General features: G+C 40.7%; 1 long non-coding RNA gene across 2 annotated transcripts in view; it reads right to left on the bottom strand.

Annotated features, from left to right (window-relative positions):
* The window catches only part of LOC142072891 (uncharacterized), a 59,125-nt gene that overhangs the window by 17,231 nt on the left and 14,251 nt on the right, over positions 1 to 27,643 (bottom strand). Inside the window, exons 1-2 of one of the 2 annotated variants that reach the window (XR_012669498.1) lie at positions 25,990 to 26,197; positions 24,593 to 24,633 (exon numbers count right to left, since the gene is read on the bottom strand). This is a non-coding gene — a long non-coding RNA (uncharacterized LOC142072891). Of the gene's footprint in view, positions 1 to 24,592; positions 24,634 to 25,989; positions 26,198 to 27,643 lie in introns of those variants that run through there. The other variant, XR_012669499.1, reaches the window with a different exon arrangement.

Genomic DNA, 27,643 nt, shown 5'->3' with positions numbered 1-27,643 from the left:
CAGCCAGCAGCCCAGGGCCCAGGCAGAGCAGAGTCCCCTCAGTGCCAGGTAGCCTGCCTCTGGCCCCTTCACTCTGGGGCCCAACCTTCATACTGGGCATGGCAGCGTTGCAGCCCCCTGGGCGAGGGACCCGCGGGCACGGGAAGCCTCCTGCAGCTCGGGCGACCAAGCAACCGGGGGGGGGGGGGGAAGGAGTGAGCCAGGGGCAGGGAGCAGGGAAGGGGTGGGGTAGGGGCAGGGCCTCATGGAAGGGGCGGGGCAGGGCAAGGGTGTTCGGTTTTCTAGAATTAGAAAGTTGGCAACCCTACTTGCTCCTACTCCTGGCTTGAGTAAGCAGCACTCCCCCACAGGTCCCTTCTTTGAAATAGCAGTAGCTAGAACAGTCCATCTGCTGTACCACTGCTTTCCCTCTTTTACATATTATCATTATCTGGCTCAATCTGCATTACTATATTGTATGTAAATTCTTTGGAGAAGAGGCTACTTTTGGTGCCTCGCTCAATGACCCCGTAACCTGGTTGAGGCCTGAAGGCACTACTGTAATATAAATGTTAAAAATAGTAGTGAATTGCTATTGTTCCACTGGAACAAGAATATGTTAGAGAAAGATGCTCCACTCTTTAGTAGCAAAAAGGCTGCAGTTGGTTCCAACATCAAAGGGATTAGAGAGAGAGAAGTCTTATGAAAAAAATATAAGAAAAAAAGGTAAAATGAAAAGGGGCTATACATCCCTCTATTTATTTATTTTTAAAAGCTTAAGGAGTAATTTAAATTCATGTCAGTGGAACAGAAACAATAGTCACAGGGTTCATATTTTCCCGTCCCTGCCTTTATTAACATGTGAGGAGGGGACTAGAAATGGGGATCTCTGGAAGGAAACCAAATCCTATGTTATGGGTTTTTGTTTTAGCCTGGGGCAGTACAGTTAGGAAAGAATCAGAAAATGCTTAATGGGGAGGAAGTACTTGTTTCCCTGTATGTAGTTGTTATAGAAAGATGGGGCTTTGTGAGGATGGGGACTCAGAAGCACCTCTCCATTCCAGGGGGTAGAAGTCTAATTAGAATACAATTCTCTGAGGTAGCCTGACTGACTAGCAGCAGCACCATGTACTGCCATAAGGAGAGTACAAGTACATGTCCAAAGCTGATGATAGCTCAGTCCATTGCTACCTGGGCGGAAAGCACTATGGTGATGGTAAATTGCACAGCTGGTTCTCTAGCAACCCTTCTGCTGGACCAAAGAGGCAGAATCCAATCCTGAAGAGAGAAAGCTGCTGTGACACTGGGGCCTTAAGGACTAGGGAAATTAAAAGCAGGAATGTGAGTCATTAGAAGGCACCTTCCTCTGCCCCTGGGGAGAGAAGGTAATCTCATATTGGGAAGAATTTAAACCTTCTTATACTGGTCCAGACATCAGCTTGCTAAGCACTTGGTTGGGGATGACTGGTGCATGAATGGAAACTATGGGGCTTCATTTTTCATTGGTCAGCACTACTTTTATAAAACTTACTCAACTCTTAAAGCCAGGTGCTCTTTATGAATCAGAACTCCAACTTATTCATTCCTAATTTGAGTTTCTATCTTACACCATCAGTGTTCCTAATATTGTGTAGTGCGATAGGGTTAGTGTAGAGGGATATGGAACTGAAATCTGCCATTCGTCACACCAGCACTTTTTGTTTTGACAATAGATTCAGAGGCAACGAGTTTCTAATCTGCCAGGGGGATGCTCCCTCCCGGCCCTGCCCAGACCCCACCCCCACTCCACCCCTTTCCCCAATGCTTCACCCCCATTCCACCTCTTCCTCGCCCAGTTCTGCCCCCTCCCCCAAGCTCGCTCATCCCTCCCCCAGTGCCTCCTGATGCCATGAAACAGCTGATCAGCGGCAGGCAGTAGGCGCTGGGAAGGAGCAGGAGGAGCTTATTGGCGGGACCCACAGGCAGGCAGAACACACTGGGGGAAGGGAGAGGCATTGATACGGGGGGTTGACGGTGGGTGCTGACCACCCATCATTTTTTTCCCCCGTGGGTGCTCTAGCCCCAGAGCACTCATGGAGTTGGCACCTGTGAATAGATTCAAGGTGCTCCTCACCAGGGTCAGTTGTAAATTTTTGTCACCAGCTGGCGTGCTTTCTCTTTCTAAATGTAAAGGGAAAAGGGGGAGAGCTACAAATTCTTCCCAACCTTGTAGATTTAAAGGGTAGGTCACAAAAGAAAACCTGACACATGCTTGTAGCAGAACAAGCAAGGTGAAAACAGCTGCTCCAGCTACACTTTGATAGACAGCTTCAATCTGCCAGTTTGTTTTCCATCTGGAAACGCTAATCCAGAATGCTGTCAACTGCTTCTCTAAAAAGGTTTTTCTTTTTCATCACCTCAACCAGCAGAAGTCCCCTGTGAACAAACATGCTGAAGGTAGATAAGGAGATGGGAATTGAATTTCTTGCCTGAATTCCAGCTGTGATCCTTTCTAAAATTAGGAGGGAACTAGGACAGAGGTTAGCCCACTGCTCACAAAAGGACGAAAGAAATTTACCAGAGGCTGGAGTTTAGCTTTAGATTATGAGCAAAGTTCTGGTCCATCTTGCATGAGCCAAACATTGAGTGAAACAGTAGGGACTCTCTCCTATTATGGTCACAACTTGTACAAGCCCATGATAAATTTTGTACAAAGTGTGCCCTGAGAGGTATCATTTGGAAAGTCATAATCTGCTCCCATTGTATCATAATCCCATTGAAATATGTACAGCAACACTATATGTGAAGCTGTGAGATTCTATTGTATGAATGTTACTAAAATATCCTATAATTATGGGTAACACCCACAGACCAGTTTTTCAGAGACAAAGACACATTGGCATCCCAGGCTAGAGAATTGAGGAGACACAGCTATTCACTATATGTCATACCTATACAACAGAAAAACAGAATATGGGACTACTGCTGCAAAGTCAGGGAGCCCCATTAAGGGGGTACACTCAACCATTTTGCAGGCTTCCTGATGCCATTTCCATTAGCTGTTGGGAGGAGATAGGGTGCATGCTACTCCTGTTTGGAGCAGCAGTAAGGAATACTATAGATCATGTTCCCCCACAAGCAGAGTAGCCTAAGGTAGGATCCCTCACTTGTCTGTTTCCCCTTAACACCTCTTGTACTTCGTTCAAACACAGTATCTTTTGATCTCAAGTTTTAGCATCTGTTTCATTAACCTCACTGTACCATGCCTGGTCACCAATCACCTATATGAGCAGAGTATGAAAAATGTTGTAATATTTTATCTATATGAATGATCTGATTATAGCTAGATCAGGTATCATTCTATACCAATGGTAAGCTTCTATCAAACTTAAAAGCTACAATACTACTGGAGATAAAGATATTCTGATAACTAGCTTTTTAATACTCTCCCAACCCCCAAAAAGTTCATTCTTCTAAGGTGTTCTAGAACTAATTCATAGTGGGTAAATGCCACATAAGTGTTTTGTTTATTACTTACAATTAGTCTAATTTGAGTTATTTTAGTGTTCAGGTGTAGTAGGGATCCTAACTGCACTATAATGTAATATCTTCCCCTTTCTGTGTACAAAGAAGTTCTTTGCTCTGTTTACTATGGGTGGTAGTTGTCCTCAGACCAAGGTTTCACTAGGTAAGACAATTTTACTACAACTTAGTGACTGTTTCATAACAGACATTCTATCTAACTATCACATCAAACTCTTCCTGCCCAGCACTGAGAGTAACAAGAAAAATCAAAGGTCTCCTCCTTTCCAAGTATTAAAATACACACTACAAACTCCTCAACCCAAACCTCCATTTTCCACCAAACCTTTCCCCTTCCTCTTTTTATTCCTGTCAGGTGGACCTGGAATGCTAATAATTCCCAGCTGCACCTGATCTTCAGCCAATTAATTGCCACTGCTTTGTTCTCTAGAACATTAAGAGAAAGTGAACTTTCCTTATGAGTTACTTGTTTTTTCCTGCATAGAAAAAACAATTGACCAAAAATGGCATAATAGCAGCAACATGGATTTCAATGCTTTATCCACAGAACAAGTATGGCTCAGAAAGCAATTCCCAGTTGGAATTTGAAGGATCCAATAGAGAGCTGAGAGAGTATAACAGTCTCTATGCTAATCCAGCCCTTAACCTCTCCACTGAGCCTACATGTTAAATTTTCAAACAAGCACTTTTGTGCTTTCTCCCAAGCTGCTCCTCACACTTGGGAGAAACACCCCATAAACATTTGGAAAGCTACCTCATTACCCACTTTCCAAACCCTCCTTAAAATTCTCATTTGCTATGATGCCTACAAAAAAAAATTTGACAATGGTTAGACTCTGGGTGTGCTGAGTCCACTGCCTATCATGGCTTCCTTGTAATTCCACATTCATCTGTGTGTATCCCTTTAATATCTCATTGTACATTTAGACTGTAAGCTCTTTGGGGAAGGACCATCTTTTTGATCTGTGTTTTACAGCACCTAGCACAATGATTCCTGCTCCATGACTATGGCTCCTATGTCCTATGATTAAGTTATGTGATGGGGTATACAAATCCCACACTGGGATGGAAGGGGTTAAAGGACAGTGCCGGGGGGGCAATTAGTCCCGCCCCTCTACCCTGCAGAGCATGCTCCAACTGGAGACAGGGTTGAAAAGGGAACAACCCAGCTCAGAAGGTGGAGGAGGAGTATATACCTATCTTGAAGGCTTTTACCAAAAGGCGCTAGACATGCCTCCCTGAAATGCCAGTACTGTGTGCTGAGCCACATTGGGGCTGATAGTTTGGTTTCCTTTTCTTTATCTAGGAGCAGAAGTGGAGGGAAGCAGTGGTAGGAAGTGATCCAAGGAGGGTAACTTAGAGGGTCCCCCCCACACTATGGAGATCCAACACTGCTAACCCTCCTAGGGCCCTGGCTTGGAGCCCAGTGGAGTGGGCAGGCCTGGGCTCCCCTACCAATGCCTCATGCTAATCACTAGGCCTCACAGTCCACCAAGGACCTTATTACAGGCCACCACAACAAGGACAAAGGTAATCAACTCATTGCATATAGCAAGACCACTAGACAGCCTTCAGGTCAGTAATAACTCTTGATTGGGTAGGCTTCATCCGGTGAACTGAGTGAAAGATTGCAAGCCTCTAGTCAGCCAATAATTTTTCTAAACTTCTCAAGTAAATTCCTTAACTACCCTTGACCACTAAGGGGTGCACACCTAGTTTCTGTTTATCTTTTTGTATTACCTGGAGTATTTCTATTTTTGATTTTTAAAAAAATCTTAATCTTTGAGGGATCTGTGAGAATTCCCTTGTTTCCCTTTGTATGCTCAAAACAGATTTAAGAGCTTTCCAGCTCTTTTAACTATCAGGCTAACAACTTCACCACTTTATTTCCTGAATTATAATCATTCCATTGTCAGAAAAGTGTGTACTTAGTTCCCCCCTCTCCACAGGAATATTTGATTTAGTTTGGATTTATTTTTATTCTGTTTCAGCATTTTCTTTCTTCACAGAGAGACAGAGATCCCTGATAATACAGCTCCATTGTCTTTATAACATTTGTGTTTTCCCTTGCAATTCTCCTTTTCATTATTCCTATCATATTTTTTCTCTTTGCAAAATCTTTAGAAAATACTTTCCAGCATACCAAAGCCCTCTGTTGCTAGGGAAATCTTATTAACTTTAAAGAAGTTTTGCAATTCATTTAGAATATCTGCTACTATCATGTTGTCTTTCATGAATGAATATTTAAGGCTCCAAAATGCATGGCTTTCCGTTTAGCAATCTCTTTTTAACATTAATGGCTAGATCTTCAGCTGGTGAGAATCTGTCTAAGTCCATTGAAGTCAATGGAGTTGTGCCAATTTATACCAGCTGAGGATCTGGCCATAAATCTACAGGATGATGATGATTAAGACAACTAAATATATTCCACACCAGCCTACATGATACCAGAAGATAATCAACATTACAATCTAGGACAAATATCTACCCCCAAATATCTGCTAGCTCCTTATCTTTACATGGAGTTTTAGATTTCAGATAGATATTGCAAGTGATAATCTAATCTACTGGGTTTCAGTTCTCATTTCTCTCCTTTTTACAATTAGGATGTCCTTCACTTCTTAATATATCTCTTATGAAAGTGGCGACATCTATGTTATGAGCTAATTATTTCTTATGTGGCAGATCCTCAGCTGGTGGAAGTTGCAATAGCTCCGTTGACTTCAGTGGTGGTAGGATAATTTACAGCTGGGAAAAGCCAATTATATCTCATAGTCTCTGAAATAATGCACTCTAGGACATGACTAAATGGAAAAGCCTAAGAATATCAATAAATTTAAAAGAGCAGCAATAGGACCAGAATAGAAGTTCTTGGATCCTGGTTCTGAGCCAGGTGAGAGAAGGTAACGTGGTCCATATCCCTCCAGATATTTTCAGGTTATTGGTAGCTAGGGAAAGAGTTTCATTCCTCCTTAGATAGCTCATCAGGCAGTAGAGAGAAGGCTGTGAATCTCCACAAGGTCTTGCTTGATGAGAGAAGTAAAGGCCTAGGGGAAGAATCATGGCTGAGGCATGCTCAAGAGTCAAGGAGATTTAATGGAGGAGTTGGGAGTCTGTCTTCAAAAACTTCTAATATTTGGAGTACCTGTCAGAAATTAACTTGTGACAACCTTTCTCTGTAGGTTTCTATACTGTGGCTCTCACCGTAAAAACTTTAGCTTCCTCCCTCACTTTAATCAAATTGCAAAACAATGAGTGTTTGCTGTGTTTTATCATCAGTTACAACCTACGCTTGATGGGGATCACAGCTTGAAAGAAATCTTTCCCACATAACCTCTTGTGGCCTTCAAACAACCCCCCAACATCACCAAATTTCTCCTCAGAAGCAAGATTCCCAGAGACCAGAATAAACCAACTGAAAGCATCACCAGACCTTGCTGGAACAACAGATGCAAAACCTGGAGAGACATCTCCACTGCTCCAATGATTAATACACTCTGCAACACACCTTTCAAGATCCATAAGCCTTATACTTAAAAAGAAAAGGAGTACTTGTGGCACCTTAGAGACTAACCAATTTATTTGAGCATGAGCTTTCGGCTGTAGCTCACGAAAGCTCATGCTCAAATAAATTGGTTAGTCTCTAAGGTGCCACAAGTACTCCTTTTCTTTTTGCGAATACAGACTAACACGGCTGTTAATCTGAAACAAGCCTTATACTTGCCTATCACAACATGTAGTGTACCTCATCCAGTGCATCAAATACCCCAACAACAATTATGTGGGTGAAACCAGACAATCACTATGCTCTCAAAAGAACTCCCACAGAAAAATTATAAAAGACCAAAATACCCTGTCTCCCATGAAAAAACACTTTTCACAAAGTGATCACACTATATCTGACCAGTCAGTTTGTGTCTTCAAAGGAAATCTGCAGAACGCCTTCAAAAGATGAGCCCAGGAACTTAAACTCATAATGCTGCTGGATACTGAAGTTATGTTGACATAAGCTGTAATGTAGATATAGCTTATGTCACTCTGGGAGGGTGAATAAATAATCTCCCTGAGCGACGTAAGTTACACCGACATAAGTGCCGGTATGAACAGCGCTATGTTGGTGGGAGAACTTCTCCAGCCGACATAGCTTCCAGCTGACATAGCTACCACCTCTCACGGAGGTTGTTTTATTTTGCTGATGGGAGAGCTCTCTCTCCCATCAGCATAGAGTATCTTCCCCAGACATGCTGCATGGGCAGAGCTATATGTGTAGACAAACCCTAAAAAACACCGATTTAACAGAGACACTGGTTTGATAGCCTATTATAACAACTTGTAACAAACCCTGCTGTCTATTAACCCTGCATTGTCCTACAACTACAGGTGTTAATTGAGCAAGCCATTTTCAGTGGTCTCCTAAAACATGTGTGAACCTCTTATGTTTAACAATCTGTCTCATCTTATATTTAGCATGGACATTCTAGTTTCTTTCTGCAGACTTAAAGAAGAGCTCTGTGAAGTGTGAAAGCTTATCCCTTCCACTATCAGATGTTGTCCCAATAAGAGATATTACCTCAGCCTCCTTGTCTCTTTCAAAACAATTAGCAATGGATTAGAATTTGAGTTAGACCATGGGTTCTCAAACTGGGGGTCATGACCCCTCAGGGGGTCACGAAGTTATTATGTAGGGGGTAACAAGCTGTCAGACTGCACCCCAAGCCCTGCTTCACCTCCTGCATTTATAATAGTGCTAAATATTTTTAAAAGTATTTTTAATATATGGGGGGAGGGTTGCTCTCAGAAGTTTGCTGTATGAAAGGGGTCACCAATACAAAAGATTGAGAACCACTGAGTTAGATTGACAAAGTACCAAAATATTAAGATTTTGCTCTCTTTCCAAAGCAAATACACAGTGTTTTGTCAATTCTGATCAAGCCTATATGTCCAATTTACACCTTCATCCTGTATATTGTATTTTTGAGAGAATCTTCCAACCTACCAGATGGCAAAAACGATTTCAATTTATTACCTCTCCCATCATCCTGATCAACTGTACAGTTAGAATGTTTAATGGAACATCAATAATAACATGTCAAAATGTGCCCCATAATAATTGAGATCCACTAGTAGAAACCTTTCATCAGCCCCTTTTTTCATTGCTAAGTGTATGCACACAGTTAAACAAAACACCTTCATCTCTGTTAAATTATCATTATTGGCAAGCTGCAGCGATTTCCCCCCTCATCACATCCTCCATATTTTCACCTGTCTTTTTAAAGCTATTTAAAAGTAAAAGGTAAGCCTTTGTGGTGGTGTTGCAGAGATAAGAACATGATTACTAAAATGAGGGAGGCTCAAAGGGAGAAGGCAATTCATTGTTGTACAGTGGGATGGGTCTTGCATTTACAAACACTTCAACATTTTAACTTTGTCATTAGACAGAAAATGTAATTTGATTTTTTTTAAGGCAAGCAAGCTGTATGTTCTTCAGGCCGGAACACCTTTCAATATTATTTTTTGTTTTCTCCTGAATCCCTCCAACTGTGCTGTAGATCCCTTGTGGGAATATGTACTGCCAAGCCCCCTAATGTTGATATTTCTCCTTCCTCTTCCACCATGTCTTACTTGTCAAAGTATTCTTGTCAAGATAACACTTGTTTCCTAGCTTCACCATATTCCACAGTGAAGTAAATGAAATTTCTTCCCTGCTCTATTCCTCTGATGACAGTTTCATCACCAGCAGGTTTCTGTTTGTTCCTCCTGCTCCTTTGAGTCTCTCCCATGTGTTTCATTGCTCTTTCTCTCAGATGCTCCCTTTTTCTTGAATCACAAATCTATATCTACACTCCATGACTCACATGTGCTTTCTTTATTCCCCAATTGAGCTGCACCTAAAACTATTATAGATTTTTTTCCTTGAGGACACTTTTAAAAATAGAAATGGGTCAGAACAGGAACCCCGGCTCCAAATATCCCTGAATTCTGTGGTGAAAGAGCCAGAATAGATTCTGTATGGAAATCTATTGCTCACACATGCCTCTACATTAAACAGATTCTCCTGGAAGCAATAGGACTAACAAATATTAAATTTCATACAACAATTTGGTGCTTACAATTTGTTCATACAACAAATCTGTTAGTTCAGATTGTCCACAGCTGTGGTAAAAACCACGTGTGTGTGCGGGGGGGCATTTTCAGTGGGAATCTTACAAAGATTTCCTCATGGAAGCTATCCCATAGCATCCTAGGGGAGGGGGTGAAGAGGAAGTTTGTCTCTCCTTTCCCCCGTCCCACAGAAAAGACTGTGGGGCCAAGCCCCAGGCTCAGCAGATCCTCAGATATTAAAGAGAGTTCCTGTGCCTCTGTATTGGCTCTGGCCCCAAGCATACATCTACCCCCAGCTCCATAGCAACATGGTTTCATTGGAGCCAGAACAACAGGAACTCCCCCTGAGCCACAGTGATTCCCTAGCACCCCAAGGGGATATGTAGAAAAAGTAAGCCTGAGGGTGTTACGCATGCATATGGGCTATCCGCTCCTTCCCTTACATGCTCCATCTGCTCTCCCTGACCTAGAAAAACACTAAACTAGAGGGTTCACAGCTTTGGTGGAACTCAGAGCATTCACCAGCTACTGGATAAGCTTGGGTAGCCAGCACTAATTACAGGGCCTAGGCAATTGGACTGTGGCATCCCCACTACCAAGATGGGTGTCAGACACAGGTTCTGTGCCTGGAGAGTGTTACCTAGAATCATAGAATATAAGGGTTGGAAGGGACCCCAGAAGGTCATCTAGTCCAACCCCCTGCTCGAAGCAGGACCAATTCCCAGTTAAATCATCCCAGCCAGGGCTTTGTCAAGCCTGACCTTAAAAACCTCTAAGGAAGGAGATTCTACCACCTCCCTAGGTAACGCATTCCAGTGTTTCACCACCCTCTTAGTGAAAAAGTTTTTCCTAATATCCAATCTAAACCTCCCCCAGTATGCAAACTCCACTAAGCCCCCACAAGCAAAGGGCACGTGGGACCCAAGGCATAGGGGTCCAGTATGGGGAGTTCATGAGATGTATCATCTCCCATGACAAGCCTGGGGAGCAAACGACTCAGAGCAGAACCAAACCATTATGTCCCACGTAGCACTGCAGGGTACGATGTCTGTCTGGCTAAGGATTTTATGAAATTAGGGATATCACACAATGGATTCATATTTAAGTACTTTTAATCCAAACCTATAAGGCTAATATATCTGAATTTTGAATAATAAGCTTTTGCCAGCATGAAGCCGATAACACAGACATGACCTTTGCATGCATATTTTAAAGAAATAGGTATTGTAATCCCAGAGCATAATAAAGATGGACATGTTATTCATATTTCTCAATACTTTGCATGCTAAAAATATTAATATACATGCAGAATGTTCTGCATTTCTAAAAGCCAAGCACTTTGAATTGCAAATTTTATTTTTTAAAACTCATCCATTTTGCCCTATAGATTTACCCCAAAATAATGAAGCCTGAACTTGAGAATTGTGTGACTTCAGTTGTAAATTGGTCTTTGTGTTTCAGATTAACTGAAGATGCCAGCTGAAACAACATTCCAAACGTAGATGCAAATGTGTGTTTTGTCGTTGAATCTGTGTGCAACCCTTGGTTTGGGAGGCGAGTTGTGTTTGGGGGGAATATTATCTCTAGGAACTGGATATCACAAGTTAGGGCTGTGAGGGGCAGGAGAAGCCTTGCTGAAGTGGGAGATCTGCACTTTTGGAAGGATAGCATTGCGTTGGCCATGTGGAACTTGTCCTTGTGGAACAAGTGGAAGAACAGCAATAATCACTTTGTGTAAAGGAGCAGTACAAGCCCTTCCCAGTGTTATGAGACGTTATGCAAGGGGTCAGGCAAAAGGAGAATTCTCACAAAGATACAGCAGGTTAGGAATCCCCGTCAACTGGGTTTTACCCACTGTGTACTAGTGGTTGGTAAAGGTTGTGTAACAACACCCAAAAATAGGGAAAACTTTGTTTCTATCCACATGTGTATTTAGGGCAGGCTCACTCATAGGTCCATTGTGGTTCACAGTGCCTATGAACTAGAAACCACATGAGACTTAAATATAAAAATTCGCCACATACCCAAAGCTGAAGCAGAAGATGGGTGAACTCACAGAAGTCTAAACAAATGAAATGTTTTTTTCACAGCTAGTCCCTGATTCTCCCTTATATCAAATCCACTTTGAATGATTCTAGTAGTGTAAAGGGATCTTTAAATGAGTGTAAAATACATTTATGCTCTGTTTAGGGTATACTATTACACTGTCAGAGAGAGATGTATCGTGGCTATAATGTACATAGGAATCAGTGCTCTAAACCAGTGGCTCTCAACCTTTCCAGAATACCCATTCAGGAGTCTGATTTGTCTTTTGTACCCACAAGTTATCCCTCACTTAAAAACTACTTGTTTACAAACCCAGATATAAAAATACAAAAGTGTCGCATCACACTATTACTGAACAATTGCTTTCTTTCACATTTTTACCATATAATTATAAAATAAATCAATTGAAATATAAATATTGTACTTACATTTCAGTGTATAGTATATAAAGGAGTATAAACAAGTCATTGTCCATATGCAATTTTAATTTGTTTCAACTTTGCTAGTGCTTTTTATGTAGCCTGTTGTAAAACTAGGCAAATATTAAGATGAGTTGATGTACCCCCTGGAAGACCTCTGCGTACCCCTGGTTGAAAACCACTAAATCATCCCAGCCAGGGCTTTGTCAAGCCTGACCTTAAAAATATCTAAGGAAGGAGATTCCACCACCTCCCTAGGTAACGCATTCCAATGTTTCACCACCCTCCTAGTGAAAAAGTTTTTCCTAATATCCAACCTAAACCTCCCCCATTGCAACTTGAGACCATTACTCCTTGTTCTGTCATCTGCTACCACTGAGAACAGTCTAGATCCATCCTCTTTGGAGCCCCCTTTCAGGTAGTTGAAAGCAGCTATCAAATCCCCCCTCATTCTTCTCTTCTGCAGACTAAAGAATCCCAGTTCCCTCAGCCTCTCCTCATAAGTCATGTGTTCCAATCCCCTAATCATTTTTGTTGCCCTCCGCTGGACGTTTTCCAATTTTTCCACATCCTTCTTGTAGTGTGGGGCCCAAAACTGGACACAGTACTCCAGATGAGGCCTCACCAATGTTGAATAGAGGAGAACGATCACGTCCCTCGATCTGCTGGCAATGCCCCTACCTATATATCCCAAAATGCCATTGGTCTTCTTGGCAACAAGGGCACACTGTTGACTCATATCCAGCTTCTCGTCCACTGTAACCCCTTGGTCCTTTTCTGCAGAACTGCTGCCGAGCCATTCAGTCCCTAGTCTGTAGCGGTGCATGGGGTTTTTCTGTCCTAAGTGCAGGACTCTGCACTTGTCCTTGTTGAACCTCATCAGATTTCTTTTGGCCCAATCCTCTAATTTGTCTAGGTCCCTCTGTATCCTATCCCTACCCTCCAGCGTACCTACCTCTCCTCCCAGTTTAGTGTCATCTGCAAACTTGCTGAGGGTGCAATCCATACCATCCTCCAGATCATCTATGAAGATATTGAACAAAACCGGCCCGAGGACCGACCCTTGGGGCACTCCACTTGATACCGGCTGCCAACTAGACATGGAGCCATTGATTACTACCTGTTGAGCCCGACAATCTAGCCAACTTTCTATCCACCTTATAGTCCATTCATCCAGCCCATACTTCTTTAACTTTCTGGCAAGAATACTGTGGGAGACAGTGTCAAAAGCTTTGCTAAAGTCAAGGAACAACATGTCCACCGTTTTCCCCTCATCCACAGAGCCAGTTATCTCGTCATAGAAGGCAATTAGATTAGTCAGGCTACTCACTATTATTATTCTCACACTACTCATTATTCTCACACTGCTTTCAGAGAGTTGTTATTAATTAACTGCTTTCTCCTGAAACTTGAGTTTTTCCCTCCAATTCATTATGTTTAACCCAGGCTGTATTATGTTGGATGTGCAAGAAAAGCAGAGTGATATTTTATTTCCCGTGGACAGAAAATATTAGCAGAATTATTCTCCTAAACACCCGAAACACTTTCTTGCCCCTTATGACTGGAACTGCCTTCCCAACTTCAGGCAGTTCCTGCTTCTCCTCTCACGCTAAGTATGTATGTTTAATGCCATTGAAAGCAATGGCGCTACTTCTGATTTACACTGATTTCAGTGAGAGGCAAATCAGGCTCCCAGTGCCATTTGACCACAATCTACTCCTTAAAAGCATTTCTGCCATAAAGCTTTAAACACAGACAAGTCAGAGACTAAAAAGAAAAGCAAAATGATAGTTTCCAGATAGGCCATCAAGTGAAAGATCTTGAAAACACATGCACAAAATCAACAAGGAGCATAAGCTTTAATTGAGCATAAGCTTTTCTGGGTAAAAACACCACTTCTTCAGATGCATGGAGTGAAAGTTACAGATGCAGACATAAATATACTGACACATGAAGAGAACGGAGTTACCTCACAAGTGGAGAACCAGGGTTGACAGGGCTAATGTGATCAGGATGGATGTAGTCTTATGAGGAGAGGCTGAGGGAGCTGGGATTGTTTAGTCTGCAGAAGAGAAGAGTGAGGGGGGATTTGATAGCTGCTTTCAACTACCTGAAAGGGGGTTCCAAAGAGGATGGCTCTAGACTGTTCTCAATGGTAGTCCACTCCCAACAATAGATGAGGAGGTGTCAATTCCAGGAGAGGCAAAGCTGCTTCTGTAATGAGCCAGCCACTCCCAGTCCCTATTCAAGCCCAAATTAATGGTGTTAAATTTGCAAATGAATTTTGGTTCTGCTGTCTCTCTTTGACGTCTGTTTCTGAAGTTTTTTTGTTCAAGTATAGCTACTTTCAAATCTGTTATCGAATGTCCAGGAAGATTGAAGTGTTCTCCCACTGGCTTTTGTGTGTTACCATTCCTGATGTCTGATTTGTGTCCATTTATTCTTTTACGCAGGGACTGTCCGGTTTGGCCAGTGTACATGGCAGAGGGGCATTGCTGGCACATGATGGCATATATAACATTAGTAGACATGCAGGTGAATTAGCCTCTGATGGTGTGGCTGATGTGGTTGGGTCCTCTGATGGTGTCACTAGAGTAGATATGAGGACAGAATAGGCAACGAGGTTTGCTACAGGGATTGGTTCCTGGGTTAGTGTTTCTGTGGTGTTGTGTGTAGTTGTTGGTGAGTATTTTTTTCAGGTTCGGGGACTGTCTGTAAGCAAGAACTGGCCTGTCTCCCAAGGTCTATGAGAGTGAGGGACTGTTTTCCAGGATAGGTTGTAGATCGTTGATAATGTCCTGGAGAGGTTTTAGTTGGGGGCTGTACGTGATGGCCAGTGGTGTTCTGCTATTTTCCTTGTGGGGCCTGTCCTGTAATAGGTGATTTCTGGGTACCCGTCTCACTCTGTCAATCTGTTTCCTCACTTCTCCAGGTGGGTATTGTAGTTTTAAGAATGCTTAATAAAGATCTTGTAGGTGTTTGTCTCTGTCTGAGGGATTGTGTCTTAGATACAACCGAATTTGCTCCAATCCTTCAGACTGAGACAAACACATCCATTCTCTCCATGTGTCATTGAAGCCTGGTCTTCACTAGAGTTAGGTCAATGCAAGTCTGGTTACTTTGATCTAACTATCTAAGTGTCTACACTAAAATTTCACTCCTGACAACATAACTGGCAACTTAATAACTCCACCTCCACGAGAGGTTTAGAGTCAATGCCGATGTAGTTAGGGCGATGTAGTATCAGTGTAGATACTGCGTCACTTACATTAACTATTACTGGCTTTCAGAAGCCATCCCACAATGCCCCGCACTGACAGTACAGTCAGTGCAAATGCTCTTGGTGGGGATGTACACCTCCACCACAAGAAGCGTAGTGTGCAAAAGCAATTTCATTACTGTGGCAGCTCTATACTGATGTAATTTAGGTTGACATAATTTTGTAGTATAGACATGCCCTCAGATACAAACTCTCAATTAGGCTTCAATTAGAGCTGTACCCATGTATCTAAAGGCAGACAAACTCATAATGGGTGTCTAGTTTGAGACAAGAGTCAGGGCCTGATTCAGATCTCACTTATGCCAGCTCTGCTCCTGAATAATTCCACTGATTTCAATTTCAGGGTAGCAGCCGTGTTAGTCTGTATTCGCAAAAAAGAAAAGGAGGACTTGTGGCACCTTAGAGACTAACCAATTTATTTGAGCATAAGCTTTCGTGAGCTACAGCTCACTTCATCGGATGCATTCAGTGGAAAATACAGTGGGGAGATTTATATACATAGAGAACATGAAACAATGGGTGTTACCATACACACTGTAACCAGAGCGATCACTTAAGGTGAGCTATTACCAGCAGGAGAGCGGGGGGTGGGGGTGGGTCGGGGACCTTTTGTAGTGATAATCAAGGTGGGCCATTTCCAGCAGTTGACAAAAACGTCTGTGGAACAGTGTGGGGTGGGATAAACATGGGGAAATAGTTTTACTTTGTGTAATGACCCATCCACTCCCAGTCTCTATTCAAGCCTAAGTTAATTGTATCCAGTTTGCAAATTAAGTCCAATTCAGCAGTCTCTCATTGGAGTCTGTTTCTGAAGTTTTTTTGTTGAAGTATTGCCACTTTTAGGTCTGTAATCAAGTGACCAGAGAGATTGAAGTGTTCTCCAACTGGTTTATGACTGTTATAATTCTTGACATCTGATTTGTGTCCATTTATTCTTTTGCGTAGAGACTGTCCAGTTTGCCCAATGTACATGGCAGAGGGGCATTGCTGGCACATGATGGCATATATCACATTGGTAGATGTGCAGGTGAACGAGCCTCTGATATTGTGGCTGATGTGATTAGGCCCTATGATGGTGTCCCCTGAACTGATATGTGGACACAGTTGGCAACGGGCTTTGTTGCAAGTCTCTACGTAAAAGAATAAATGGACACCAGTGTGAGGACAGAATCAGGCCTACTTTCTCTTTATTCTCAGCACCAGCTGCTTAACCTGACTTCACTCATACCATCAGAGGAGGTTATAAAAGATACTGCTTCACCTTGAGTAGTTAAGTGTGGTCCTACCAAGAGAGGCCAATAGGTTTTGGGTTTTAACAGCCTCTCTTCAGAAAATCCCAGTGTGTTCTCCTGTGGGTCATTACATGCCTCGTTTTTTAAATTAACGTATTCTTTCCCTTATTCCTGCCTCCTCATCATCTCAGAAAGAGCAGAACCCATCACCACAGGCATTAAAAGTTATTCTCAGGACAGGCATATACGTACAGGCTCAGAGAATAAATTAAAGAGAAATTCCCCCACAGGGAACACACTTGGTAAAACTAGAAATTTCTACAGGATGTAACACTAAACAGTCATAGGAGAAATCAAAAGATCAACAGCTCTTGTAGTCAGCTGCCTTTCCATAACATTTTCCCAAACCAGCTTTCCCCTGTCTTTTTTATGCTGCTGTATTTCTGCGGAACAACAAATCCAACAAGCTGCACCTGGCCATGATTAATTATTTAACCAAAGGAGATGGCAAAGGAGCAGGACAACTAATTCATTTGTTAGGGAGGCAGTAGGGGTATTTATTTTGTTTTTAATACAAGAAAAGAGGTGTTTCCTTTAAAGATTGTTTATTTCTGTCCTTTCTTTAAAAAATCCCAAAGCAAAATACAGAAGAGCACAGACTGGCTGAAATAATGCTCTTTGAAATGATACAAGCTGAAAGCTCTGATGCCTGCTGCATGCTTGTATATCAGTGGGCAATTCCAAGTTCTTTGTGAACCTGTCCAGAATTTAATATTATAATTCTTCAGGTCATTTTATACAGCTTGACATGATAATTTTTCAGAATAATCCAGGCATGAATGAACCTTTTTCAAAGCCAGAAAATATTGTTTTGAGAGTTCTAAAAGGACATATGGCTGCCTGTGAAAATAACCTGCTGTTACTATTGCCGTTCCTGTGACAGCAATTCATTGGCCACCACCAATAGCAAAAGATTGTGTGTGTGATGTTGGCTACCTTAAGCTCTGATCCTGCAATGAGCTCCAAATGAAGGCAACCCTTCACCTACACTTAGCCCCATGGTCTTTGGTAGGGCTCTGTTTTAGTGCATGGGATTGCCCAAATGGAGTTTATTGCAAGATCAGGGCCTGAAATACTGTGTGGGCTTCTAAAACACAGGTCTAAAATCATCTCTTCTTTTCAACTCTCTCTCTCTCTCTCAATGAATTTATTCAGGGGAAAGGTGCTTTATGGACACCCTAGGGTAAAATCTTGGCCCCTTTGAAGTCAGTGACAAAGCCTCCATTGACTTAATTGGAGCCAGGATTTTATTCCAGCATATTACCATCCCCTCTTTTTGCACAGGTACCATATGGGCAGCATCACTGCTAGCTTTCCCCAGAAATGATGTCTCCTACATCTATATTAGTTAGATTTTTATTTAAAAATATGCATTTTCAAAGATCAAAACCTCTAAGTTGCCTCATTCGGAAGTGTATTGCTATAAGCTTCAGATTCAATCTCTTTTTATCATCCCATTCAGTTTGAATGAGATGAGACTGAATTTCAGTTTCAAAGGCTAAAACAGTGTGTTTTCAATTTTGCTTCATCAGAAATTCTGTTGAGAAACCAGCCACGCAAGCAAGAAAGAGAGCAGCAGAGAGTGATGCATGTTATGTAACAGCCTGGTACCCAGGACAAAATTCAGTCGTATGACTTCTGCTTTTCTCCCCATCCCAACCATCTTCTGATGATCTAAGTATTGTTGCTCATTGTTCAGCAGTGCAATTTTGACATCAGAGATGTCTTAGCCAATCACAAGACAAACACGATCAGTGCTACTCTTAGTTGTAGCCTATAGGGCTAGCCTGCTTGCTTGCCTATATGCATTTTCTTATAGATTCCTTATTTTCTTGTGGGTTTGATTATTTGTTTTATTGTAATAGGTTTATAGGTTTATATTACAGTATCTTTTTGCTGTAACACAAGGGACCTACAGGCAAAGTTAGCATACATATGTTCGGGACCTTTCACCTAGATACGTGGTGATGAGCTAAAGCATAAGGTCCATATATGGCTGCGACCTTTAACATAGACAGATAAAGGATGCATAGAAGCAGGATTCCTAAGTTCATGCCCTCTGTAAACTTAACAGGTACACCACACAAGGAAAGAACTGAAATAATCGGGTAGGACAGAAATAACAAATGTGAGAATGATCTAATGTCACTAATATGTATGTATATGTCATCAATACATACAAATATACCAGCCTATGGAGTAAGTGTACCCTAACATTTTGTGGGTGAGGCAACTAAGTTTGGACATAGAAGGGCTCAAGTGCCCAAGCTCTAGAAAACCCACCATGCCAAGGAAGCTTCTAAGTTTCTAAGCTTTGAGCTTCAAGTGTCAAGGCTTCTTTGTTTGTTAGTCTATTAGTCTGTTAGTTCTTAATTGTAAGTTTTAAGTTAGTTAGTTAAGTAAAATTCTTAAGTTAGCTTGCTTCTTTAGCTCTGAGTTCTTTAGTTTCTCCTAAGCTCTGCACCTCCCACTCAAGAACTGAGGAACCTGGACCTGAACTCTTTTGGCATGCCAGAGGCGAGGCTGGTCCTTTGTCTCTTACCTCCAGGTTATCAAGGGAGGGTGTGAGTATACTAATCAAAAGCTTTATATAGTATAACATCACATGTATCTCTAGAACGGTACTATTGCATTTGTAACTCTGATTATTTTACCATTTGAGTACTATTTGATTACCGTTCCATTTATCCCAATAAAAGTCTTTAAGGCTACATTTGTCTCAGTGTGAGACCCTTGTCATACACCCCAAGGGTCCCTGTACAAACTCTGGGTAGCCTGTTTCTATGACAAGAACCTTATCATCTTCTGATCAGATTAATTGGTAAGCCTATAGCCAAATATTATCCAAAATAATAATATTAACCTCCTAAAATCAGGCATCATTGTACTTCCTTTTTCTTCCTTTTTCACTTTCAGCTGCTGTCATATAAATAGCTCATTGTTGACTGATGGGATTGTGAGATAAACCAAGACTTGAACACCTCATTATTGAGAGTTAGCATTGTAAAAACTATAAGTTATTTCTTACAACCAGATCCCAAGCAAGTGTGAGAGTACATAAGAGTATGAGCATATACAAGGAATGATACCAAAGATATCCCCAATATTATATTACGGCAATTTGTTTATGTGGTTTGGAGTTTTCTGTCTTTACTCTTTGTGTTAATAAAAAACCGCTAAGGCTTCACTTTGCCCTCAATGTGCATGTCTTTGCCATACAACCCAGAATTTCCTATAAAATATAGAACTTGTTAGTTTTAATTCAGTTGTGTCTGATTCTGGGACTAGAAACCTATTACCCCCAGTTAATTAAATCAGTATTAATTAGCAACCAATACAATTATTAACTATTCAGAAATCAGGCTACATTCCCCATGAATGCATATTAACAATTTTGATGAGTTTTTCTTCATTCACCATTTAGGTAATTTTTCTATGGTGTCTACGTAAGAGGACTGCAAAATAGACAGTCTAACCCTGAGAAAGCAGTGATTTACAGTGGTCTCTAAATGCACGTACACGGGAACTGTGGTTCTGTTTTTATAATTATTTATCATTTATGTTGCAGTAACACCTTAGGAGCCCCCAGTCATGGACCAGAACCCTACTGTGCTAGGCACTGTACAAACAAAGAACAAAAAGACAATCCCTGCCCAAAGAGATTATAATCTAAAATGTGCATGTTAATTGGAGAATTAAATTACCACTAGGTTACATGAAAGCGTGAAAGCCTCATTTTTCATGCAATGGATGAAGAACTTTATGAAAATATTGACTGCAAGCGTGAAAGGTTCCTATCACACATTCCATTCCTAGAAATAGAACAAGTTTCAACTATGGCTGGGAATAGGTTAAAGGTGAACCAACCTTCCTGTGTCTCAAAGTGCAATCTAAATACTCAGTAATCCTCCCATCATGCATAGTGTGTGTAAAAATGTGACTAGCACAAAAATAATTTCTTTAAAACTAGGAAAGCCTTGGTAAGCCATGAAATTCTAGCTTTGAATTTGCCTTTATTTTCTTGATGGACAAACACTCTACATTTCACCTCCTATAAATTTTGGTAAATCTCTAAGTACCCAAGAAAATACATACTATGAGTTCTGCACTGAATCTGTGTATATGTATGTACACCTGTGTGTGTGTGTATGTGTGTGTCATCTTAAAGGAATGGGAATTTTTCATTACAGTATCTCCATAGCTAAAATCGAGGTTTAACATTCCCCATTCCCACTAGCCATGTTTCCCAACAAGGCTGTTAAACACACATATCAGGAATTAAAATAAATATAGAAAAGGATAAGAACCCCATTGTAGGCATATGTGGGAAAATATGCCTCCTTCCCTCTCCCCTCCCCTCCAGTTCGGTCTCATCCTGTCTTAAACCTTGAAGTATTTACACTATTTTCTTTCTTAAAGTCTCTATTTTGTTTATAACCTTTGATGGAATTTTTTGTTCATCAGGTGCTGAATGGCTGTATTACCAGGAACATGGCAAATCATTGTCATTGGGTTCATTTCCAAGCTATCTAATATTTTAAAGAAAAAGAAAGGGAAAAAAAAGAGAGACTTTTGGGACTCACTAAGGCTTGACTTTAAATAAATAAATAAAATAAATAAATAATAATAATTATTATTAATAATCTCAGTCTATCATTACTGCTAATATTTCCATGAGATCACCTGGGCATTTTGCCATTAGAATGCTCTAAAATCGATATGTTTGTCTGTGGATATCTAGTTAGTTAATAGATAATGTGCCAGTAGATGGCACTTGGGAAGATACAGTATTGCTCATTTGTTCTCTAGGAACAATAAAAGCTGTTGTGTCATGAAAATGGCTTCCAGTGTACAGTGCCTTACATTGGCTTGTAAGCACACAAACTATAATAGCGAGGTATGAACTACGGGTCTAGCCTTACAAACACTTAGACATGTGCATCACTTTTCTCAAGTGATTAGTCCCACTGAAGTAATTACTAATACATTAGGCCCTGATTCTGCAAACACTTGAAGTCAATGGAACTATTTACGGTAGTAAAGTTATGTTCAGGATAAAGTACAGAATCTGGCCCTAGTGCATCAATGATGTGTCTAGATGGGAAGGAAAATGTGTAGGACTTTGGAGGGGAAAGTAGAACACATTTTGTCTCCAGGGGTGAGGTGGAACTCACAGATCTGTAAAAAAGCAGAATCTTATGGTTTGTCATTGGTGCAGCCATGCAACAGATTATCTGCCAAGAGTGGCGAAGAATGGAATGCCACTCAATTTTCTCATTTCATTAATTTTTAAAGCACTGAGATATAACACCTGAAAGATGTAAAAGGTGCTGGATGAAGACAGGAGTAAATCTAAGCCAATGTCCAACAAGGAAAGTTTATTTCAATTTGAAAAATTCTATATAAAGTTCTAATGAGTTTTGGTGGTGAGGACAGGAGCGAGGTTGACACACTCTGAATTTTTCTGACATTGGATGAATTGTGCTCTGCAAAGGTCTTTGATTAAGAAGGGATACAATGGCAGTAGATGGAAAAGGGTCTAATTCTGCTTTCACTTACACCAGTGTATCTCTATTGACTTCAGCAGAGTTATTCTGATTCATGCCAGAGTGAAGGAGTTTAAAAATATCAATGGATATATTCATATATAGTTAGAATAAAGAAAGCTGTTTCTAATTATAACAAAAGCAATGTTTTTATTAGCATTAGATCACCTGAGTTCCTGCCCAGTGCATTATTACTCTAGGTACTCTGGATCTTGCAGGATTGTTAACACAGTTCTTGAAATGCCTGCAATACCCAGAAGAGAAACAAAAGTGGGTATCCAGGATAGTATTTCTGAACAACTTTGGCTATCCGACCTTTTGTTGATTTGCCACAACCTTAATGTTTGGTTGGGTTTTTTTTTACTAAAGGTATGTTTCATGTAAAATTGACAGAATATGTATTTGTGTTATTACAGTTCTCCAAGAGATTAAAATGAGACTCTCTGATCTCTCTGGAACACAGTAAGCATTTCTCAACATTACTTAAATATATTTCTATCTGATACACAGTGGTCTAGATGCTCTCTGCTTACTGGCAAATACATACATCGAGGTGCTATGCTGGCTGTCAGTGGGAGCTAATATTCTTCAAGAAAAACAGACATATTCAGAGAATTATGAGGAAATTTGCACTTTAAAAACTGAAGACACAAATGACAGAGATCAAACTGCTCCCTGATTCATCCTGTGTGCAAAATATCATGACAATAAGGCTTGATTTATTGTGTGTTGTGCTTCTTCAGCAAAAAAAGGGAGCAGATGGAGAACAAGAGTTCTCCTTGATATATATTTCCCCATAAATTGGGCACTATTGAAATGAGTTTTTTGCATGTGATTAGAGAATAAGGTTTAAAAAAGAAAAATGTTCCTAAAAACAAACAGCATTTCAGTACTTGGTATCATCAAGGTAATACTCCAGAATTCAGTCAAGGTCAGCACTCTGTTCCCTAGTTTAGCTAGAATCAGCACTGTAACTTTCCATCAACTAGATAAGAAAACAGTGCCTTTGACCCCTGAGATCAGTCGGTGGCATTTAGCAAGCAGCAAGGCATTCTGTGTGTATCACATTACAACTGCTGCACAGAGTCCTCTGTACCCTGTAGCTGAATAGTCAAGTCTAATAATATATTTGCCCTTTATGAATATACAAACAGGATGGCAGGAAAGATTATTTTAATCAGATCTGAATGCATATGAGAGGGTAACATGCAATTAGATGGATTATGCAATTATGCTTTTAACTAACATTTCAGCAGAAATCAACTTAGGGAGCAGGGGAAATCTTCTAAACAATTGCCAGGGAGCACATCAGTTCTCAGATTGTCATGTAAATATTACATTTTATTAGACAGACACTGCTATCTAATAAGGGTTATAAAAATACTGGAACCCCAGACTGTTAATTATTTTTAGATCTTCCTGACCCATGGTTGTATACCAAGAGGGTCTTCATAAGCTCTATTGCACTCCATATCGTGTTAAGGTGCTCTTTGCTCCTCACATGGGATACATTTGCAATTATTTTTCCTAAAGGCTCAGGTAGTTTTGTTTGATTTTTTTCCCTCCCCGTATAATTGTTCAACTCAGAAACATGTTTAGGAGAAACTACAGGCTTTCTTATTTCCCAAGCAAGCATTTGAGGAGTACCTATGGAGGAAGCATAGAAGAAGCTATTTGCAGTATTACCCGTCACCATCACTATGACCTCCCTCACCCCCCCCCCCACCGCAGTGTGAGTCTCCACATGCAGCATATGGTAGGTATCAGAATAGCCTGCTAGTGGATATGCCCAAGAGTGAGCTCTGTGCATGAAGAGGAACACCAAAGATGGGGGGAAGTAATGAAAAAGATTATAAAGCCTGTCCAAGAATGACAAGTAAAAGGAACAATAGATTTAGTCAACTCAACTGTGGATCCCATGACTTTCAGAGTAATTACCACCAGCCATCACTAGTAGTCAGACATTCACAAATGGAAATCTAGGGAGGGTCTTGTTCCAGCTGTAAAAATCACTGAGCGTAAACTAATCCAAAGACAGTGAAATAGGAAATACAGAGTGCTTGATCCTGGTTCTCACTCTGACCCCTTTGCTCTACTTAAACAATGATGGGGGGAGTCCCCCTGCATGTGGCAATCTGTGCCTGGAGATGGCATAGCCATTGGTGCATGGGGATAAGCTTGAGGAGGGAGGAGGAACGGCCAGATGTCAGTATTCACTGTTGAGCTCTGGCTATGTAATAGTCCTTGGGGCTATTAGTTTTTTATTTCAGTGGGACTATTTGCTGTGAAATATGAGTAAAGGGGTCAGAATCTGGTTCCAAAGTAGGAAATAGTTTTGCCCATGGCTACCATTATTTGGAATGTTCCAGCTGATCATAAAACTAAAGCTATGAGCAATCATCATACCTGGAAGAAGAGAGAGACTGGTTCTTCTGCAGTATGTTTCACTGAAAACAAAAGAAACAAGAAAATTAATCTTGTCTAATGAGGAGGAAGAATTTTCATCAGCTGATATCCTATTCTAGCCTATCTCTGCACTGTTAATGGGAAAGAAACGTAATACCTACTTGGGTCTTGATAACATCTCACTGGTTTGCAGGCTGCATATTTACCCAAAGTGTTTGCCTTATTGTGTCAGTCTACATTGCAAGTACTAAAACACCCTTTTCTTGGTATGCTGCATTGGTAAATGATAAACATTGATGCATAAAATAATAGACTTTTCAGGGGTATAGTTCTAGCATATTTAAGTTGAATTATCTTTTGTTTCTCACCACTTTTCAGAGTACTCTCAATACTCCCATACAATGTATTAGTAGAAATTCTTTGTTTCTCACTCCAGTTATGTCTTGAAACCTTTCTAGCTCCTTATAAAGCTCTGCATGGTTGATACTGGCCATTAAAATATATGTTTGTAAAACTGGCCCTTTTGCTACAGAAAAATGGCAATTTTCACCTTGGGTTGGTAATAGCCCTAATGATAGGGAACATGAAAGGATATTCAAATAATGCATAAATATTTTAATATGTGAAGCAAAAGGCAAAGAGGAAAGTTGTGAAGAAGAGTGGAAACATCAGCTATTCACAATTCTATACAAATGGAATCTGAAATAAACCTGTCAAGGTTCCTCCCCCACTCTGAACTCTAGGGTACAGATGTGGGGACCTGCATGAAAAAACCCCCTAAGCTTATCTTTACCAGCTTAGGTCAAAACTTCCCCAAGGTACAAAATATTACACCCGTTATCCTTGGAATGGCCGCTACCACCACCAAACTAATACTGGTTACTGGGGAAGAGCTGTTTGGACGCGTCTTTCCCCCCAAAATACTTCCCAAAACCTTGCACCCCACTTCCTAGACAAGGTTTGGTAAAAAGCCTCACCAATTTGCCTAGGTGACTACAGACCCAGACCCTTGGATCTTAAGAACAATGAACAATCCTCCCAACACTTGCACCCCCCCTTTCCTGGGAAATGTTGGATAAAAAGCCTCACCAATTTGCATAGGTGACCACAGACCCAAACCCTTGGATCTGAGAACAATGAAAAAACATTCAGTTTTTACAAGAAGACTTTTAATAAAAAATAGAAGTAAATAGAAATAAAGAAATTCCCCCTGTAAAATCAGGATGGTAGATATCTTACAGGGTAATTAGATTCAAAAACATAGAGAACCCCTCTAGGCAAAACCTTAAGTTACAAAAAAAGTACACAGACAGAAATAGTTATTCTATTCAGCACAATGCTTTTCTCAGCCATTAAAAGAAATCATAATCTAACACATACCTAGCTAGATTACTTACTAAAAGTTCTAAGACTCCATTCCTGTTCTGTCCCTGGCAAGAAGCACACACAGACAGACACAAACCCTTTGTTTGTCTCCCTCCTCCCAGCTTTTGAAAGTATCTTGTCTCCTCATTGGTCATTTTGGTCAGGTGCCAGCGAGGTTACCTTTAGCTTCTTAACCCTTTACAGGTGAGAGGAGCTTTCCCCTGGCCAGGAGGGATTTCAAAGGGGTTTACCCTTCCCTTTATATTTATGACAAAACCAAAGGGATTTAGAAGGATAAAAAGGAGGCCTGCAGATTCAGGAAAAAAGCCTCTGATGTATAAGTGTTATTGAACCAGAAAGAAATAATGAGGCCACAGGTAGCAAGGCAAAAGATGGTATTACGAATGATCATTTAAAATAGAATGACACACTAAGCAATGTACCCTCTGTTCTTTCTCTTTTGTTACTAATTCAGGGTCAATCTTAGTAATTAAAGAGATCTCTAGTACCCAAGCTTGATTGGTATGTATACACTAATTATTAGTACGGCTCATAATAGAAAGGCACGTATGTTACCAAGTCTGCTGAACTAAACTTTGCAGATGCTGACAAATATGACAGGCTGATTTCAGTGCTGTCTGGTTCTGATAATTGCTTATCCCTTGCTAATACTTACAATAAGGTTATTTAAAATCCCATTTGTTCCTCTTTCCACATCCTGGATAAAAATATTTGTCAGGTAGATTTCATAAATTTTCAAGCACATGTTTGGACTTCTGTTTGATTACTCATCATTTTGTTATTGGTATGTTATGTTTATATATATTCCTGTCTGCGATTTAAGAACTTGCTTGCTCAGTCAAAAGAGCAGGGCACTGTGTTAAAATGTCAGTATATCTTTCTTAAAATTTTTTGGCAAGCTTGTATTCTTCCCTTCTTAGCATGACCATTGAGGTTTATGAGAATCTGGTTCATGAGAGAGCTGTAGGCCTTATAAAAGCCTGGTTCAGAGGTCAACACCATAAATGCAAGGAACATAATAATAAGAAGGAAAGAACGGAAAGCATGTGAATTTAGAAAGAAACGTGAAGTAAATGGGAATGTGAGAGAGTTGGTCTAATCAGAAACTGGCAGAACTATTTAGCTTCCAGAACACAAAGCATATACAAAGGGCAGGTTCCAACAGAAAGGAAAGGGCGTGTGTGAGTATACTGGAGGAGGAGGAGTTGATGGCAGAAGAAAGAAATGGTGTATGCAGACTGACTACAGCAGCATAGCCAATTTGTACTAAAGTAAAAGATACACGATTGCAAATATTACAGCAGAGCTCTATGGCAGGATAAAGCCAGACATGGAAATCTTTAGACTGGTCAAGGGAGGGAGTTAGAACATAGTCAAGGAGGATTTGAATTGCCTTCGTACTGACTGGAGTAAAAATTACACAATGTCATAGAAAGGACACAGTTTTCCTGAGGTTTTATTGGACCATTTTCATTGCCACTTTCTGCTTAGTCCTAAGAAATGCACGGGAATGACAAACACAGCAAAATCTGATGAAAGCTAACACGCTTCTAAAGTTGTGTTCAAAGAGTAATAATGCTAAACTATTTGCTTTTTCCTAAAAACAAGAACTGAAGAAATGTATAAGAGGGTGGGAAGAACTTTACTGAAATAAATTATTGTCCA

This window comes from Caretta caretta, chromosome 7 (assembly GCF_965140235.1).
Source record: "Caretta caretta isolate rCarCar2 chromosome 7, rCarCar1.hap1, whole genome shotgun sequence".
NCBI lineage: Eukaryota > Metazoa > Chordata > Testudines > Cheloniidae > Caretta > Caretta caretta.
The sequence above is the reverse complement of the archived record's forward strand: the minus strand, read 5'-3'. Positions and strand labels throughout refer to the sequence as shown.